The sequence below is a fragment of the Prionailurus viverrinus genome, chromosome B1, assembly GCF_022837055.1.
Source record: "Prionailurus viverrinus isolate Anna chromosome B1, UM_Priviv_1.0, whole genome shotgun sequence".
Taxonomy (NCBI): Eukaryota; Metazoa; Chordata; class Mammalia; order Carnivora; family Felidae; genus Prionailurus; species Prionailurus viverrinus.
The window spans coordinates 115,147,878-115,163,993 of NC_062564.1; positions in this window are offsets into that span (position 1 = coordinate 115,147,878).

Below are 16,116 nucleotides of genomic sequence, written 5' to 3' on the forward strand. Positions count from 1 at the left end.
AATGTTTAAAAAAAACACATTTAAACTGAGAGATGTTTTATAGTGGGGAGAGAAAGAAATGAGAAGTCTCCTTCCTATTCAGGATCTGCCTGAGAAAACTGGAGGGCAAAGCTAGGAATTCTCTGCGCTATCACTATGAGGCTGGTTCCTTTCTTGCAGGGAAAGAAAACTATCGCAGAGTGCTAAGTCCAGTGACTCAGAGCCCTCATTTGACCCAGAAAACCTCCAGCCAGATTATAGAAGGCACAAGGTCAAATAGATAAGAATCTAAAAGCCAAACAGAAGTCTTTAATTAATGCCAGCAATCTGCCCTTTACAGCTTCAGTTTGGTCACTAGTTGACAGTCAAATTAACTATAGTTCATTTCCTAGTACAGTCAACTTACAATTAGGCATAATAATGAAGGGAAGTAATGGCACTCATGGTTTAAAATAGCGAGTACTGAGAAAATAATTTTATTTGGCTTTGGCATTGTGTGCACATAGCATCTACACGTGTACACACCATTTTGTCATCTACACGGAGACTTGCCCCCTCCCCAAAGAATTGAGAGCAAATGGTCCATATCTCTTTTTTGTTGTTGATCTTCTATTCCTATGATAACTTGACACAGAACTAAAATAAAATAATTTGCTTCCTTGCCAGCGTTAATCAGACAAAATAATTTCTGGACTGGTATTTTATTTGCAGTTCAACCATCTTTTAAATCTTAACCAAGCCAGCAGGTTTCTGTAAAATGTTATCCCCTATAGCACCATAACAAGCTCTGCAGTGACTGTGGGTAAAAATAGTGTCCAGGATGCCGTGTTGTCCATCTACTCCTGTCTACCCCATTGGCCTCTGTATTTGTGCCCTATTGTAAAGGGAGCTTAGTCTAGAGACCTGAAATTCTTTAATGAACCCCTTTCAGTTTGGCTGTTGTATTTTTAGGAGCTTCATTTTAGTGGGGCTCTGCAGGAAGAAGAGTATTTAAAGACTCCAGGAGACTATTTGTTTCCTAACCTTTTGACCCATGTTGAGTGTCTGGTTTTCTCCAGGCACATTCTATTATCAACAATGGCTATACCAGGACCATGGTACAGAGGGGTTAATTAGACCTGGGAAGGGAAAAGAAAAAAAGAATAACTTGCACTCCATAGCTACTGATAAGAAAGGAGCAATATCACCTCCTAAATCAGTTCCTGGAAACTCAAAGAAAGTTGGCTAGTAAATGTTATTTAGTATATTCCTTTCCATTTACATGCCATTGCAAACCTTATGTTCTGATAGTGTTAAAAGCAAGCTGGTGATATCTAGTGAGGATGAAGATGTACATCTCCAAGGACCTAGTAATTCTACTCCTAAATATACTCCACAGAGGCGCACTCACATATACACACAAGAACACGTACAGAGGTATGTTCATTGCAGAATCATTTAAGAAGGGAAAACTGGAAGTAGCCTACAGGTCTACCAACAAGAGAATGAAAACAAAAACAAAAAAACAAAACCTCAGGCAATGGAAGGCTGTACTGGAGTAAAAATCTATCCATTTTGATTTATAGAAATATATAAGCATGATAAATATTAAAACATAATCTTGAATGAAAAAGTCAGTGGTAGACTTATGTGTTCAATATACCAATTATATAAAAACCAAGATGTACAAAACTAAGTATTGCTTAGGAATATTATAGCATTTTTATAGCTATACATAAGTTTTGAAATGTGTCTGGAAATAATTAAAGCTCAAATTCAGAATAGTGCTTATTGTGGAGCAGAGATGGGAAGGCAGGAAGAAGAATGGGCTCAAGGAGGGCACTGGGTAACTCAAGCAAATCTTTCATGTCTCACTTCTTACAAAACCATCTGGGTAACCAATATTAAATTATTAATTTGAAATTAATTTGAAATTTAATTTTAAGTTTAAATTAATTAAATTAATATATTAATTTAAATTTAAGAGAATATTAGTATGTGTCAAGCTCCGTGCAACATCCATGAGTGTTGATGGATGGCTGTGACTGGATGTCATTGCATCATTAATGTTTACAACAGAGAATGTTGGTCATTACTTTTCCAGACAGCAATTGCTAAGAATAAGCCAGCATGCGGTGGAGATAAAGTTGCAAACCATCCTCAACTGCCATGGATCTCTAAGGAGCAGCTGACAACATTATGTATTAAACATTTATTATGGGTTAAATTGAGTACTTAACATGCTTAACCATCCCCTGCACTGCTTGTAACAACTCCAGGGAGAAGATACTATGGCTATTCCCATTTTATAGGTGAGAAAACCAAATCATAGAGAGTAATCTGGCCAAGGTCGCATGGTGAGTGGAGAAGCCAAGAATCAAACAAGCCCTCTTGAGCTATCACCACCACTCTATACCTCCTCCTCATAATTGGTATCTATTGTCTTTACAAAGAGCTATTTTCCAGAATTGTCAGGTTCAAAGTCCCATGAAGTCGCCAGTAGAGGAGGTGTGCGAATAGCTGTGTACCAAGAGCCCTCTGATACTAGATAAGGCTCTGTGTGGAACCATCTCTCTGGCACCCCTGCCTCGCCCAGATCCCACTGCATGCTCAGGACAATGCCTTGGTGAATTTGAAAGCTGTCCCATCAACAAGACCTTGACTTGAGAGGTAGGATGGCTGGGGCCTCTCCTCGGGACAGCTCTGGAAGCAGCAACGTTCATTCACAGTGTAGATGTATTCAGCAGCAGGCCTGAAACAGAGACGTTGTAAATCCCATCAAAATCTCCCCCATTATGTGACACACTTTGTTAGAACAGAATAAGGGGTTCGGCTCTGTTGGACCAAATCAAGTTGGTCTATGTGGAGTATCACATTTTAGATTCAAATCCCTGTTAAACCCTCTGCTTAGGCTCGTGGTTAACAATATTTTTATATCTGTCTGCAGAGATGACAGGCAGCCCGGCTCTCGAGCAGGCCCAGCGGCCTCTGCGTGGCTGCTTTTAGAGGCAGGCTCCATAGATGAAAGGCAGAAATCCCACCACCCCAGTGTCTCCTGATTAGCCCGGAGAAAAGCTGAATGACAAACATGTTTCCAATCTGCCTGGCCCATGCAGGGAAATGGGGCAATCTGGACTGAAAAGGGATTTAGACTTTTGTTGTGTGCAAGGGAGGGGGGATGGAGAAAAAAGCTGATTGAAATCCATCCACAATGCTTTCCCACTTGGTGATCTCTCAGATAAGAAACAGGCTGGCTGTGGTTCAGACCCCTACCATGCCCGTGCATCTTCCCTCTGCCCGCCTAGCCGCTAGGTAATCTTGGCCCTCTCAGACAAAGTCAAATACTGTAGAGACTATTGCAATGGGTGGTTTCAGAGCACGTGCTCTTTTGGCCACAGTGTTATGTTTGTTGATTAGTAAAATTGGCCTACAGTAAAATTCTCTATAGAACACCTATGTTAAAATAGCGTCAGTAACAGTGTTGATAGGTCACCTAGTCAGCTGTTCAGTTACTTACACTAGTCATATTACCCTACACTAGTTTCTTAGTCATCTAAAATGCTACACAAAACGATGGCAAAGCTCAGGTGGTAAATGCTAAGTGTTAAATATGTGACTTATTTATTGGACACACTGAATAAGACAGAATACCTTCATTTCTCTCTTCCCAATGGAGAGAAGAGCCCCACAGATATTGAAAGTATACATACTTGATGCAGGGCTTCTCTTAACTACGTTAGTCGATGCATCATTCATCACTTTCTATTACATAATTGTATGTGCAGGTGGGCAGGGTTTGGGTGCTAAATATTCTTGAAAAATCCACCAACCACGCAGATGGAAATACTATCTTCTAAGAGCATACATTCTGGCTTCAAGAAAATAATCTTTTTCCTTTTACCGTGCATACACTTGGGCATTGCTAGCATTATGCTGATGGAGTGAAGGGCAGGGTTCAGGGAAATCTGTCCCCTCCAAGCGTCCCTTCGCCAGGGCGTGGGTATGAGAAGAGCACCTATAATATAAGATGGCTGCCTTCTACCTCTCCTGGCCGCCTCGGGAAGTCCAGGAAGTATTGCTCTGTTGGCATCAGTACAGTGCTTCTTCAAACACAATTATCAAGACAGTCCTCAGTGACCTCTTATTGCTGCTGTATTTGGGAAACTGCATTCAGATGCAGATTGACCTAAATCCTATCAACCCATTCAACCATGTGTGTGAGTGTGCGTGTATGCGTGCGTGCCCGCGCACGTTTGTGAACACACATCACACATGTATTTGCACTTCTATAAATTCCCCCTAGAGCATTTAAACTACCCCAATCTAAAATTTCGAAATGAGGAGAAATGCTTATTTTCCCAGGCAACTGTGTCCATTGCTCTTGTGCTCTTCTTATAAATATTTCATCGCAAATATTTAACACGATTCTTTCCCCAATCGGATCAGCTTTGAAATGCTCCTCAAAGTGAATTCTCCCCTAACAATAGCTTGATGCAAAAGCTTTTTTTTCTTCTCTTAAGCACAGGGTCTGCTGCCATAGCAGCACGAATAGTTCTTATTTAATGGAAAAGAAAAGATACTTTACATTGATTCAGTAGTCCACAAAGGTGGGGGCGGCGGGAGGCGCGGCACATGCGCACCTTACGCATCCAGTGTGGAGGCCCAGCCTACCTTGACCTCCCCTCCCCCAGCACGCCTGCGATTATTACCCAGCCTACATTAGAACTGTAATGGGAAGTGACAAGTTTATGTAAATGATCCACACACGGATTTTGCTCTTGTAAAACAGAGCAGTTACTTTGGGCTTTCTAATTATTTCATGCCTTGTGGTTCTCTGATGGGGCAGAGATGACTATACTTGAAAAGTACCTTGTGATTGACAGACTTCTGTCCCCCTGGAGCTCATTAGGGCTCTGGCTTTGGAAGATGGGAAATAACCCTACCAGGCACCAAAAAAGAAAAGAAGAATTCACCCAGCACCAGTGATTCTGTAGATTCATTTGTTCAGATTTATGTTTTGTTGGGGAAACAGTGTAATCAGAAAAGTGCACTCTTGCCTTCCTGATCCAAACAGACTCTCTGCTTTGGTGCTTTTGATTTTTAAAGCCTGCATTTAGAGTCACACAGGCTGTATGATGTAGAACTTGAAGGGTATGAAATGCCAGTAGGGTTCCTCACAAAGAAGCGGGGAAGAGAGTCAGATGAGAGAGGCAGTGTGCCATATGGGGCAGCCACAGACTCTAGGCGGATGCTGACCACAGTTGTCACTTTGCAGGCCCAGCATGACCTGTTCCAAAGTCAAATCGGCAGAGAAATCAATGAAGGGAGCAAATAAGATGGAATAATTGATTAAGAAGTTCTGTCTGCCCAGTTTAAATATGCCCTGGTGAGAAGAAGTGCTGGGATGGGGCCGGGATTGTAGAAAAATAAAATCATAAAGCTGGAAAGACTTAAGGTTTCTTTTGTCTTCCCATTTTATGGATTAGAAAATTCAGAGAGAGGACAACCATATAGCTGGCTAGCAGTACAGCCAGAACCAGACTGTAGCTTTCTATCTAAAATCCATTTCTCTGGGGCCGAACCAGGAAGGGGCTAGGATTGGGGGAAGACCAGCTGACATGAGGTCTGCTAATGGATGAGGTTCCAAGAACAAGCGAAAATCTGTTCGTCTAAATACAGTAGGGTCAGGTTTTGTACGCACTACGCTTAAATGTGTAAAAGCTGGACCATTCGTTGTTTCTGTAACTGACCATGCTTTCAAGCTACATATGCCTGTGTAGTAAGGGAAACAAATACACCTAATTAAAGTTAAGTTCAGTGTTTCTCAGTTTAAAAGTTTCATTCAGGTTCGTTTATTTTCTTTCGGATGAATGTTCAGTCAAATTCAGTGTCCACACTTCCTACCAGGGCCTTTTGTCTTCTTTCAAAAATCCCCCAGTCCCGTGCCCACTTCCCCAAGAAGGCATCTGGGCGTGCTGCGTCTTTGTAATGACTGGAGGGATAGACTGGTTTGAGCACAGGTGGGCTTTTCTCTGGTTCTTTGATGTCTTTCCAGCTACAGGTAGCTGTGCATGCCAGTAAGCAGCCTCCCTTCCCCCCTTCACCACACATACAGTTAAGTTTCCTTTGAACCCAGGAAGTCATCTTGGAGCCTAAGAGGAAGACAGAAGGATATTTCTTCAAAATGAGATTGTATTAATCTAGAAGCTCCTCTGATGCTTTTTTTTATATTTGGCAAATTTTAGTGCCACCACGTGCCCTTATAATGCCCTTCTCCACGTCTGTCATTGTCAGTGCAGTGTCCAAGAGGAAGTCTGAGCCAGTTAGGAAAAATAAAGGAGCTACCATTAATTGCACATCTGAGCCATGCAGTATAAATGTTGGCCCCCTGCTAGATATGGAACACAGAGCCCACAATGGAGGCATGAACCCTGTACTGGAGATGAAGCAGTAAGTCAGGAGCTAGAGGAGCAAGTAAACCAAACCAGGTAAAAGTAGATGGACATACGGGAAGGAAAAGAAGGTCAGCCTCTAACAGAAGCATGCTGCAAAACTTCTTAGTTGACGAGAAGAATAGAAAGGGAAGAAAGCTGCCCAACTCATTTCAGGAGGCTTATAAAGAAACGTTGATTCTAAAACCACTATGGACAGCACAAGAAAAAAAGTACAGGCCTCTTTAACCTATGAATGCAAATGGGAAAATCCTGTATAACTTACTTTCTATGTGAATCTAATAACATTTGAAAAACAAACTTATTGGCGCCTGGGTGGCTCCGTCGGTTAAGCCTCCAATTCTTGGTTTCAGTTCAGGTCATGGTCTCATAGGTTGTGAGTTCGAGCCCTGCACCAGACTCTGTGCAGTGCGGTGCCTGCTTGAGATTATCTGTTTCTTTCTCTCTCTCTGTCTGCCTCTCCCCCTCTCACTCTCTATCTCTGTCAAAATAAATAAATAAACAATAAAAAAAAAAAACCCAAGTGAGATTTATCTCAGGAATTTAACAGTGGTGTAATACCAGGAAGCCTCTCTCAAAAGAGAAAACAAAAGAAAAATAAAGGAAAGAAAAATCTCTGAATGTGAAAGTATTTCATGAAGTTTAGTAGTTACTTATGATAAAATAATAGTCTCAGTAGCCAGGACTAGAAGGGAACTGCTCTAATCTGAGGTAGCGTTTTGCCAGAAGACTCAGGGCAACATGGTAGTTGATGGAGAAGCCTTAGAAACGCTCAGTCCTTTTAAGGTCTGGAACAAAACAAAGTTCTCATGATCCCTGCCCTACTTAACTTTTTCTTAGATGTCCTCACCAATAAAAATTTCCAAATACAAAATAAGAAAAAAAAGTAGATTATAAGATGCGATGATTTAAAAGATGCCCATAAGCTGCTTCGGATTCTGTGTCTCCCTCTCTCTCTCTACTGCTCCCCCACTCTCACTCTGTCTCTCTCTCTCAAAAATAAATAATAAACATTAAAAAATTAAAAAAAAGAAAGATGTCCATAAATTTTCAAAAAGTGGACCCTAGTTTCTCAGTCCTTGAGTTTGGACTGGATTTAGTGAGTTGTTTCTACAAATAGAATAAGGTGAATTAATGCTGTGTGATTTCTAACACTAAGTCAGATTCCTAGATTCCTGACCTTAGAGATTATTTGCTAATAAATCTGCTCTTGTAAGCTGATAGGTTTGGGAATAATTTGTTTGTTCCAACTGATAACTGCTACACGAGCATTGGAATAAAAGATATTAAGTTGTCGTTTATTGCTGACAATATGATTGTGTGCATAGAAAATCCAACAGCATTTACAAAACCATTAAAACTAGTGAGAGTTCAGCAAGTTTGCCTTAATTTAAGATCATCTTACAAAAGTCAATAGTGTTTTCTATCCCAGCAATAACTGACTAGAAAATAAGTATCATAAGTATCATTCAGAATAGCAGCCAAGGGGCGCCTGGGTGGCGCAGTCGGTTAAGCGTCCGACTTCAGCCAGGTCACGATCTCGCGGTCCGTGAGTTCGAGCCCCGCGTCAGGCTCTGGGCTGATGGCTCAGAGCCTGGAGCCTGTTTACGATTCTGTGTCTCCCTCTCTCTCTGCCCCTCCCCTGCTCATGCTCTGTCTCTCTCTGTCCCAAAAATAAATAAAACGTTGAAAAAAAAAAAAAACAGAATAGCAGCCAAACTGTAATGTATCTGTGACTTAATTTTACATGGAGTATACAAGACATTTTTATGGAAAAAATACTAAAAGTTTATTAAAATACAGAAGATTGAATAAAAGAAACATGTACCATATTGATGGTTACTGACTTCATATTAAAGATATTTTAATTCTTGGGGCGCATGGGTGGCTCAGTTGGTTAAGCATCCAACTCTTGATTTCAGATCAGGTCATGATCTCACAGTCTGTGAGTTTGAGCCCCACGCGGGCGCTCTGCACTGCCAGCATTGAGCCTGCTTTGGATTCTGTCTCTCCCGCTCTCTCTGCCCCTTTCCTGCTCAAGAGCATTCTCTCTCTCTTTCTCTCTCTCTCTCTCTCTCTCTCAAAGATAAATAAATAAACCTTTAAAAAAAAAGATATTTCAATTCTCTCTCAACTAATATATAATTTCAATGCAAAGACAATAAAAATTCCAGCCAGATTTCGCACCTGCCTAGATGGCTTACCATCATCTATCACTGTGTCTTCTAAGCACTGAATACTTTAAATACCATGCTCTGCCCTTATCACTAGAATTCCTTGGGTTGCCTTCGGCTGGGTCTGTATCAAGGGCCTACCTCACCCCAGTGGCCATGTCTCTTTTCCAAGTCTCAGCCTTATGTGTTCTGGCTCACATTATTTACTGAGCTCCAAGCTTCTGTTGTGAGTTGGGCTGTGATAAGAGAGGCAAAAGAGGAAGGAGCAGGGGAAGGGGGGCACAATAACAATAATAACAACATTTGGATCCTCTGTAGGTAGGACCCCTTTCTTTGAAGGCAGTTTCATTATGAAGCCAAAAGACCATAAGACGGGAGTCTGATTATCAATGCATTTGAGCAAACCCATGAGGCATGTTTACCTGCATTAATGAAAACTATAAAAAGTGTAGACTTCTATGCAAAGTTTAGAAGACATATCAGGAGAAAAGATGCCAGAACTGTGTGGTTACTCTAATTAGCAGGTCAATACAAACAACGTTCTTATTGGCTTCATGAATGAAAAAGTAGGTTAAAACATTATAAACTCATTTAGATTTGGTATAGCAGAGAGCAAAGATTTGGGGCTCTATCAAAAAGAACAAAGGACCACCAAACCAGAAGTTCTTTTCATTCTTAACCCCCATTCTTGATGGGGAATGCAGTTTAAAAAAAAAAAGGACATCCTGTAACTATGGTTTAAGAAATTATCTGAATGCACTGAACAGTGAAGTGATTCAACTGTAAAGGATTAGACTCCATGCAAAAGCAAATATTGCCCCTTTAGCTCGAACCTGCACCCTCTCTAACATATCCATACCCCACTTCTCCTGACTTATTCCTATTTGTGCTTCAGAACTCAGTTCTGAGGTCAACATCTGTGGGAGGCTTTCCTTTATACCTCTTCCTTCCACCTCAGTTCCTGCTAACTGCCCCTTCTGAGTCCACCCTGCATCACGCCTTTCATGGACTTGTCACCCCAAATTGGGTTTGTTGTGTCATCTCTTTACCCACTAGACTTTGAGTCCTTTAAGGGTAGAGACTGTTTCTTCAATTTCTATCTTCCAAAGATCCAATCCAGCACCGTAAAGATACTAGGCTCTCAATAACATTCACTCAATGAATAAATGAATGAATGAATGTCATTGCTCTCTAGGAAAAGAGAATTAGGTGTAATCTCTACAGAGGTAAAAGGAGTATGTATGCATAACAGAATAGCATCACTGAGTCAGATGTGAAGGACAAGTAAGAAGGAGAAATAACAAAAGTGCCTAAAGGCATGGAGAAAAGACTGGAAGAGAAGGAAGAGGTGGTGAGTAGGAATTGACACATAAACAACAGAGAAAACTAAAGAAGATACAGTTCAGGCTGTAATAGGGGGAAGGCAATGAAAAATACTTCCAAACGCTACAGCTAAACAAGAGAGTGCAGTGAGAAGATAGGAAGAATGAAACTTTTTTTTTTCAATGTTTTTATTTATTTTTGAGACAGAGAGAGACAGAGCATGAGCAGGGGAGGGGCAGAGAGAGAGGGAGACACAGAATCTGAAGCAGGCTCCAGGCTCCGAGCAGTCAGCACAGAGCCCTACGCGGGGCTCAAACTCACACACCGCGAGATCATGACCTGAGCCGAAGTCAGATGCTCAACCGACTGAGCCACCCAGGGGCCCCGAGAATGAAACTTTTTAAGAAGCAAAGATAGGGAGGGCAGGTTACAGAAGCTTTCACCTTTTTTTAAAATAAAATTTATTTATTTGTTTTTTATAAAGTTTGTTTTGAGGGAGAGAGAGAGAGGGAATGTGAGTGGGGGAGAGGCAGAGAGAACCCAAGTGGGCTCCTTACTGCCAGCGCAGAGCCCGATGCAGGGCTTGAACTCACGAACCACGAGATCATGACCTGAGCCAAAATCAAGAGTCAGAGGCTTAATGGACTGAGCCGCCCAGGAGCCCTCAGAAGACTTCATCTCATCAGGTGTTCCTACAGAGGGAAGGTGAAGGATGAAGAAATTAGTGAAACTAAGGAATGGAAAGCATGAAGAAACAGAAGACAATGAATGCCCAAGAAGCCATGTAAAGAGCAGGAATGCCACATGGAAGAATAGAATAATAACATTTAACATTTGTTGAGCATCACCTCAGCCACTGTGCTAATTTACGTCTTATTTCATTTACTCCTCATGACAGTAGGCACTATTTTACAGCTGAGGAAAACAATGACCCAGGAAAGTGAAGTATCCTATGTAAATTCACAGTTAGTAAGTGGTGGAAATGGGACTCCAATCCAGATCTTTCACCTCTGAAGCTCAGAACCTGAGACTAAAAGGAGGAAGACAAATAAACCAATGGAGGAATGGCAGGAAGAAAAGACTTCTGGAGAAAGCCCAAGCGTACCAAGTACACACATCAAATACATGTGACACACAACTCCAAGTGGAATTGCACAATACACATAGTGAGAGAATGTTGGAATTAGGCCTTCTGTGCTCTGAGGGAGTAACTTAAGAAAAAAACAAAACAAAACTCAAGAAGGAATGTTTTCTTTTATGCATTAGAGTCTGAGAATTTCTCTGTAGGAAGAGACACAAACTTGTTGAGACTTACAGAAGAAAATATAAGCTAAAAGCAAACTCCTGAGTCTCTATATGGAGGCCCAGTTTTATAAGGAAGTAGAATAATTCTCTACATGATAAAGTGGGGGAGAAACTTCAGTTTGGGGGTATAAATGCATGAAAGAGGAAAAAGAAATGAGTAGGTAAGGATGCAGATCTATGGAGTGAGGGCTGGAGGAAAAAAGGTCATCCAGCCAAGAGTGCCTGAGAGAGAAATGAAATGGAGAACTCAAATGGCTCATTGGGTTTATGAAGGGCTGTTGTGAGGTTGGGTTAAAATTTGGGTTAGGGACCCCCACATAATCTTCAGCAAAGGCAATGAAGAATAAACCATTCTGAATATGTTTGGATTTCTTATATAAAATGTTGAAGTGTGGGGGCGCCTGGGTGGCGCAGTCGGTTAAGCGTCCAACTTCAGCCAGGTCACGATCTCGCGGTCTGTGAGTTCGAGCCCCGCGTCGGGCTCTGCGCTGATGGCTCAGAGACTGGAGCCTGTTTCCGATTCTGTGTCTCCCTCTCTCTCTGCCCCTCCCCCGTTCATGCTCTGTCTCTCTCTGTCCCAAAAATAAATAAACATTGAAAAAAAAAAGTATTTAAAATGTTGAAGTGTGTCAGGTTATGGCTTAGATGGCTTTATATGGAGTAGAAAAAGCCTATTGGACACAAAGAGAGCTAAATCTGAATTTCATGTATAATGATACCTGTAAAACAAACCATGAAGCATCACATATCAAAAGCCTGGAAAACTACAAGTGCTTCTTATGTGTCCGCAAACTATACTACTTATAATTCATCTTAAGGAAATAATAGATGATATAGGTGAAGACTTTGCCTGCCATTATTTCACTGGAGAAAGAAAGTGAGGAAAATGAACTGCCCAGCAATAAGCGACTGATTTAATAAATGATGATGCATACGTACAATGGAATACTACCTGCCCACAAAAAATTACATCGTAGAGTCATTCATTTGGCAAATATGTATTGAGTGCCTTCCATGTGGCCAGTGCTGACCTCGGCACTGATGACTCAGATGGGAATAAGTAAATGTCTCTGCCCTCCTGGAATTTACATTCTAGTGGAGGAGAGAGAAAGACAGCACTCAAGTAAACCTAATAAAGAAGCAATATAATTCAAATGATGGTGATAAATGCTGGGCAGAGTAAAAAAGGAAAGAAGGTAGAGATCGACTCAAGTATGTAAGCTTATAAGGGTGTTCAAGGGAAGTCCCATCGAGCATAGAATTGGCTTCATAACAGGGCGATGTACCCTCTGGCCAGAAGTATTCCTCTTTTGGGAACCAGGATCTCTGTACCTGCACAGGTCAGAGTGAGAGGACAGGAAGCACAAAATCCTCAGCATGTACCTGGGAGGGATGGTAAGCAGGACCACTCCTACTTCCATCCATTCATTACTAGATTTTGTATTTGACCTATTGAGATACTCATCACTTGGGTTTGTTGATTTACAGTGAACACGGTAATCTCAATGATGATCTCCATCCTCAAAAGCACCTCCAAGCAGACACTGCAGTTGTGACTTGAACTTGTTCCACCATTCTACCAGACTTTCTGGGTAGTGTGGTATGTGATATGACTGTGAGTCTGTAAAAGGGGGTTCCTTGGTCTAATGTGATGTTATTTGGGATCCTGTAGAGGTGGGTCAAATGTACTGTCAGCTTCCAGGAGATGGTATTGACTGAGGACCTGAAGGCAAAGTCATACTCCAAACACGTGTCTCTTCCACTCAAGATGCCCTCTCTAGGGGTGAAGAGGCAACTTGCCACAAGCAGCTGGCGCTGTGGCCAGGATTCAGAGTTGGCCTCTGTTACAGAGAGCTTGGACATTTGGCAACAGAGGCTATATCATCTTTGGTTGGTGAGATTTTGTAGGGATACCTAACCCTAAGCCAGGTCCACAGTAAAACACTTTATAAATTTCAGTTCATTTCAGTTCAGTTCAATAGACATTTCAGTTCTAACATCCCTCTAAGGCTGCTCTCTTGGCTGGGGAATGCTTTCTCCCGCAGCCCTCTCTCCATTCGGCCTTATTCTTGCTTGCCTGCTCCTCCTTCCCATTCTTAGCCTCCTGCTTCCACGACTATTTGGTTCATTGTGCCAGCATCAGGTGATGACAGACACTGGCTGGTATACTGCCTACTTAGTTCCTCTTCCATGGTGGGAGATCCCTGCTGGGATTTAGACATGCGACCTGAACGTCTTCACACTGTATGCTTATTCCCATGTCGATCCACATGCCTCGAATCCTCATCTCCTATCTTTTAATCTTTTTTCTTCTGGGGTCTTGACCAGCTGCCTAAGCTATTCGGTGCTGCATCCAAGTCTGTATGTTCTGACACCAGGCCATTCTCTGCACAGAGTGGGTGACCAGCAGCGCCACCCCAATATTTGCCATTGGGAGAATTTTCTGCTATCCCTGGAAGGGAAGCCATCCCTTTGCAGGTTGCACACACATATAAGGCTGGTGTATCCATAATTCAGGGAAGGCTTTTTCCTCCTCTGTTGGTCACAAAGTACCCCCAGAGGACTGTGAAGGTGAGCTGTGGGAGAAGGAGCATGGTGGATGGAGGGAGAACAGTGGTGGATGACACAGGGCCTAGGCCACCTTGTGCAGCTTGCTTGTTCTCTCCAGCTTTACTCATGCTTGTTCCGGTATGTGCCACTTACGTCATATGATGGTTTGTGCTGGACCCATGTGACCAGATCACTTGGTGGTATGAAAGGGGTCAGCTCAAGATGCACCATTCTGGGGGTCTGGTCGCTTGGTACCCTATGGTCAAGCACTCCATCTCTACCAGGCACAATACCGGGAGCTGTTTCTCAAAAGGTGTGTAATTCTCCACTGCAGATGGCATAGTCCTGCTCTAGAAATCCAGGGGCCTGTGTTATAATTCTCCTACTAAGACCTTCCATCAACTCCACATGGTGTCTTTCCCACCGTGACATCTCTAAAACCATAGCGTCTGCTGGATTGTAAGACCTCAGTGGCAGGGTCACTTGTACCATAGCCCGGGCCTGCTACAGAACTTACCTTGATTTCTACTCAGAGCCACTAGCCTTTTGTGTCATCTGATATATGCATCAGAGCTGTGTTTGCAGGTATGTAATATGCTACCTTCAGAACCCAAGGCAAGTGTGAAGTGTTATGAGGTGGGACATGCAAGATGCAGTCATTTGTTCTTTACTTTGGAGAGGATGAAGGGGTTTCCCTCCCATGTCCAGACCACTAGATCCTCAAACACTTCACTAATGTGAATAGCTCTGAATCTTTGTAAGGTTTATTCCTCAGCCTTGGGAGGGCATGTGTCTCACCAAAGTCCAGCCACTTTTTTTTTTATTATTTTTAAACTTTATTTATTTTTGAGAGAGAGACAGAGTGTGAGTGGGGGAGGAGCAGAGAGAGAGAGGGAGACACAGAATCCAAAGCAGGCTCCGGGCTCTGAGCTGTCAGCACAGAGCCCGACACGGGGCCCGAACCCACGAACCGTGAGATCATGACCTGAGCCGAAGTCGGACGCTTACCGACTGAGCCACCCAGGCGCCCCTTAGCCACTTTTTGCTCATTATCTGATTAGCATAATGTCATCATTCTAGTGGAACAGTGTGACGTTTGGCATAAAGTCCCCTCAGACTCCTCAGACTATATTGTGATAGAGGACAGGGGAGTTGATATAATCCTAGGTCAAGATTGTAAATGTAATCTGTTGCCCATTCCAGATGGATGCGAATTGTTTTTTATCCTCTTACCTTATGGAGATGGGAAAAAATATATGTGCCAGACCAATGGCCACATATCATGTACTTGAGGCCTTGTTAATCTGCTGTAGCAAAGATACCACATCTGGTACGCCATCTGTAATTGTGGCTTCTACACAGTTGAGTTTGCAGTAGGTCCTTATCTGCTAGCATCCATCTGGTTTTTTCAAGGGTCAAACCGATGAATTAAATAAAGATATCATGAGGCCTGCCATCTCAGCATCCTTTAGACTATAAAGGTGGCTGGAAAGTGATTTTATTTTCAATTTATTGTTTTGGCTGGGAGTGGGGGGTGGGTTGGAAGGTTCAGAGCTTCTACTTGGCCTTCCCACTATGATTGGTCTTATTCCAAAAGTGAGGAAACCAATATGGGGATTATGCCAAATACGAAGTATATCTTCTTCCATGGTACATTTGGAGACAGGGAAATGACCACTGAGTGGGTCCATGGACCCACTAGACCCATGATGAACCACAGCTGGATCAGGATTATATTTATTGCTTGGCCTCCATATGCTGTCATGATGATGCTTCAGGTCTCTGGGTTAACTTTTACCCTATGATTGGGTACCCCCCCCCCCATCTCCCTAGTCTGTGGTCACCAAAGTAAATGGCTGTAAGTCTCTTTGCGGGACAACCAGGCAACCATTACCATGTATACTTGCCATGATACTGTGGAATCCTTCATCCTGGGAATCGCACTGTCTTCAGTCAGATTTCTCAGAGCTAGAAAAGGAGGCAAGAGACTGTGACTATTTATTGAAGTGACTGTCCTCAACTGCCTTATCACCCACCCTTGATTTCTTTTGATTGCACAGCTTAAGTAGCACCCTTCTTGGTTACCCATCTATTTTGTCCCTAGGCATACTATGTGCTATTACTCAACTTTATAACTTTCTGTGGGGCAGGCCCCCCTGAATGCCCTCTGAGCTTGTCACTCAACACTTGGCCAAGAGGCCCATGGAAGAGGGGCCCCTCCTGAAGCGGATCACCGAAGGAAAAGCAAGCTGAGCCTGCCCCTCCTGCCCCCATGCACCTTGCCTACCCACCCCAGCTAATACGCCAGATCCCCAACACCACAAGCCTGGCAGTGTGCAAGTAGCCCAGACAGG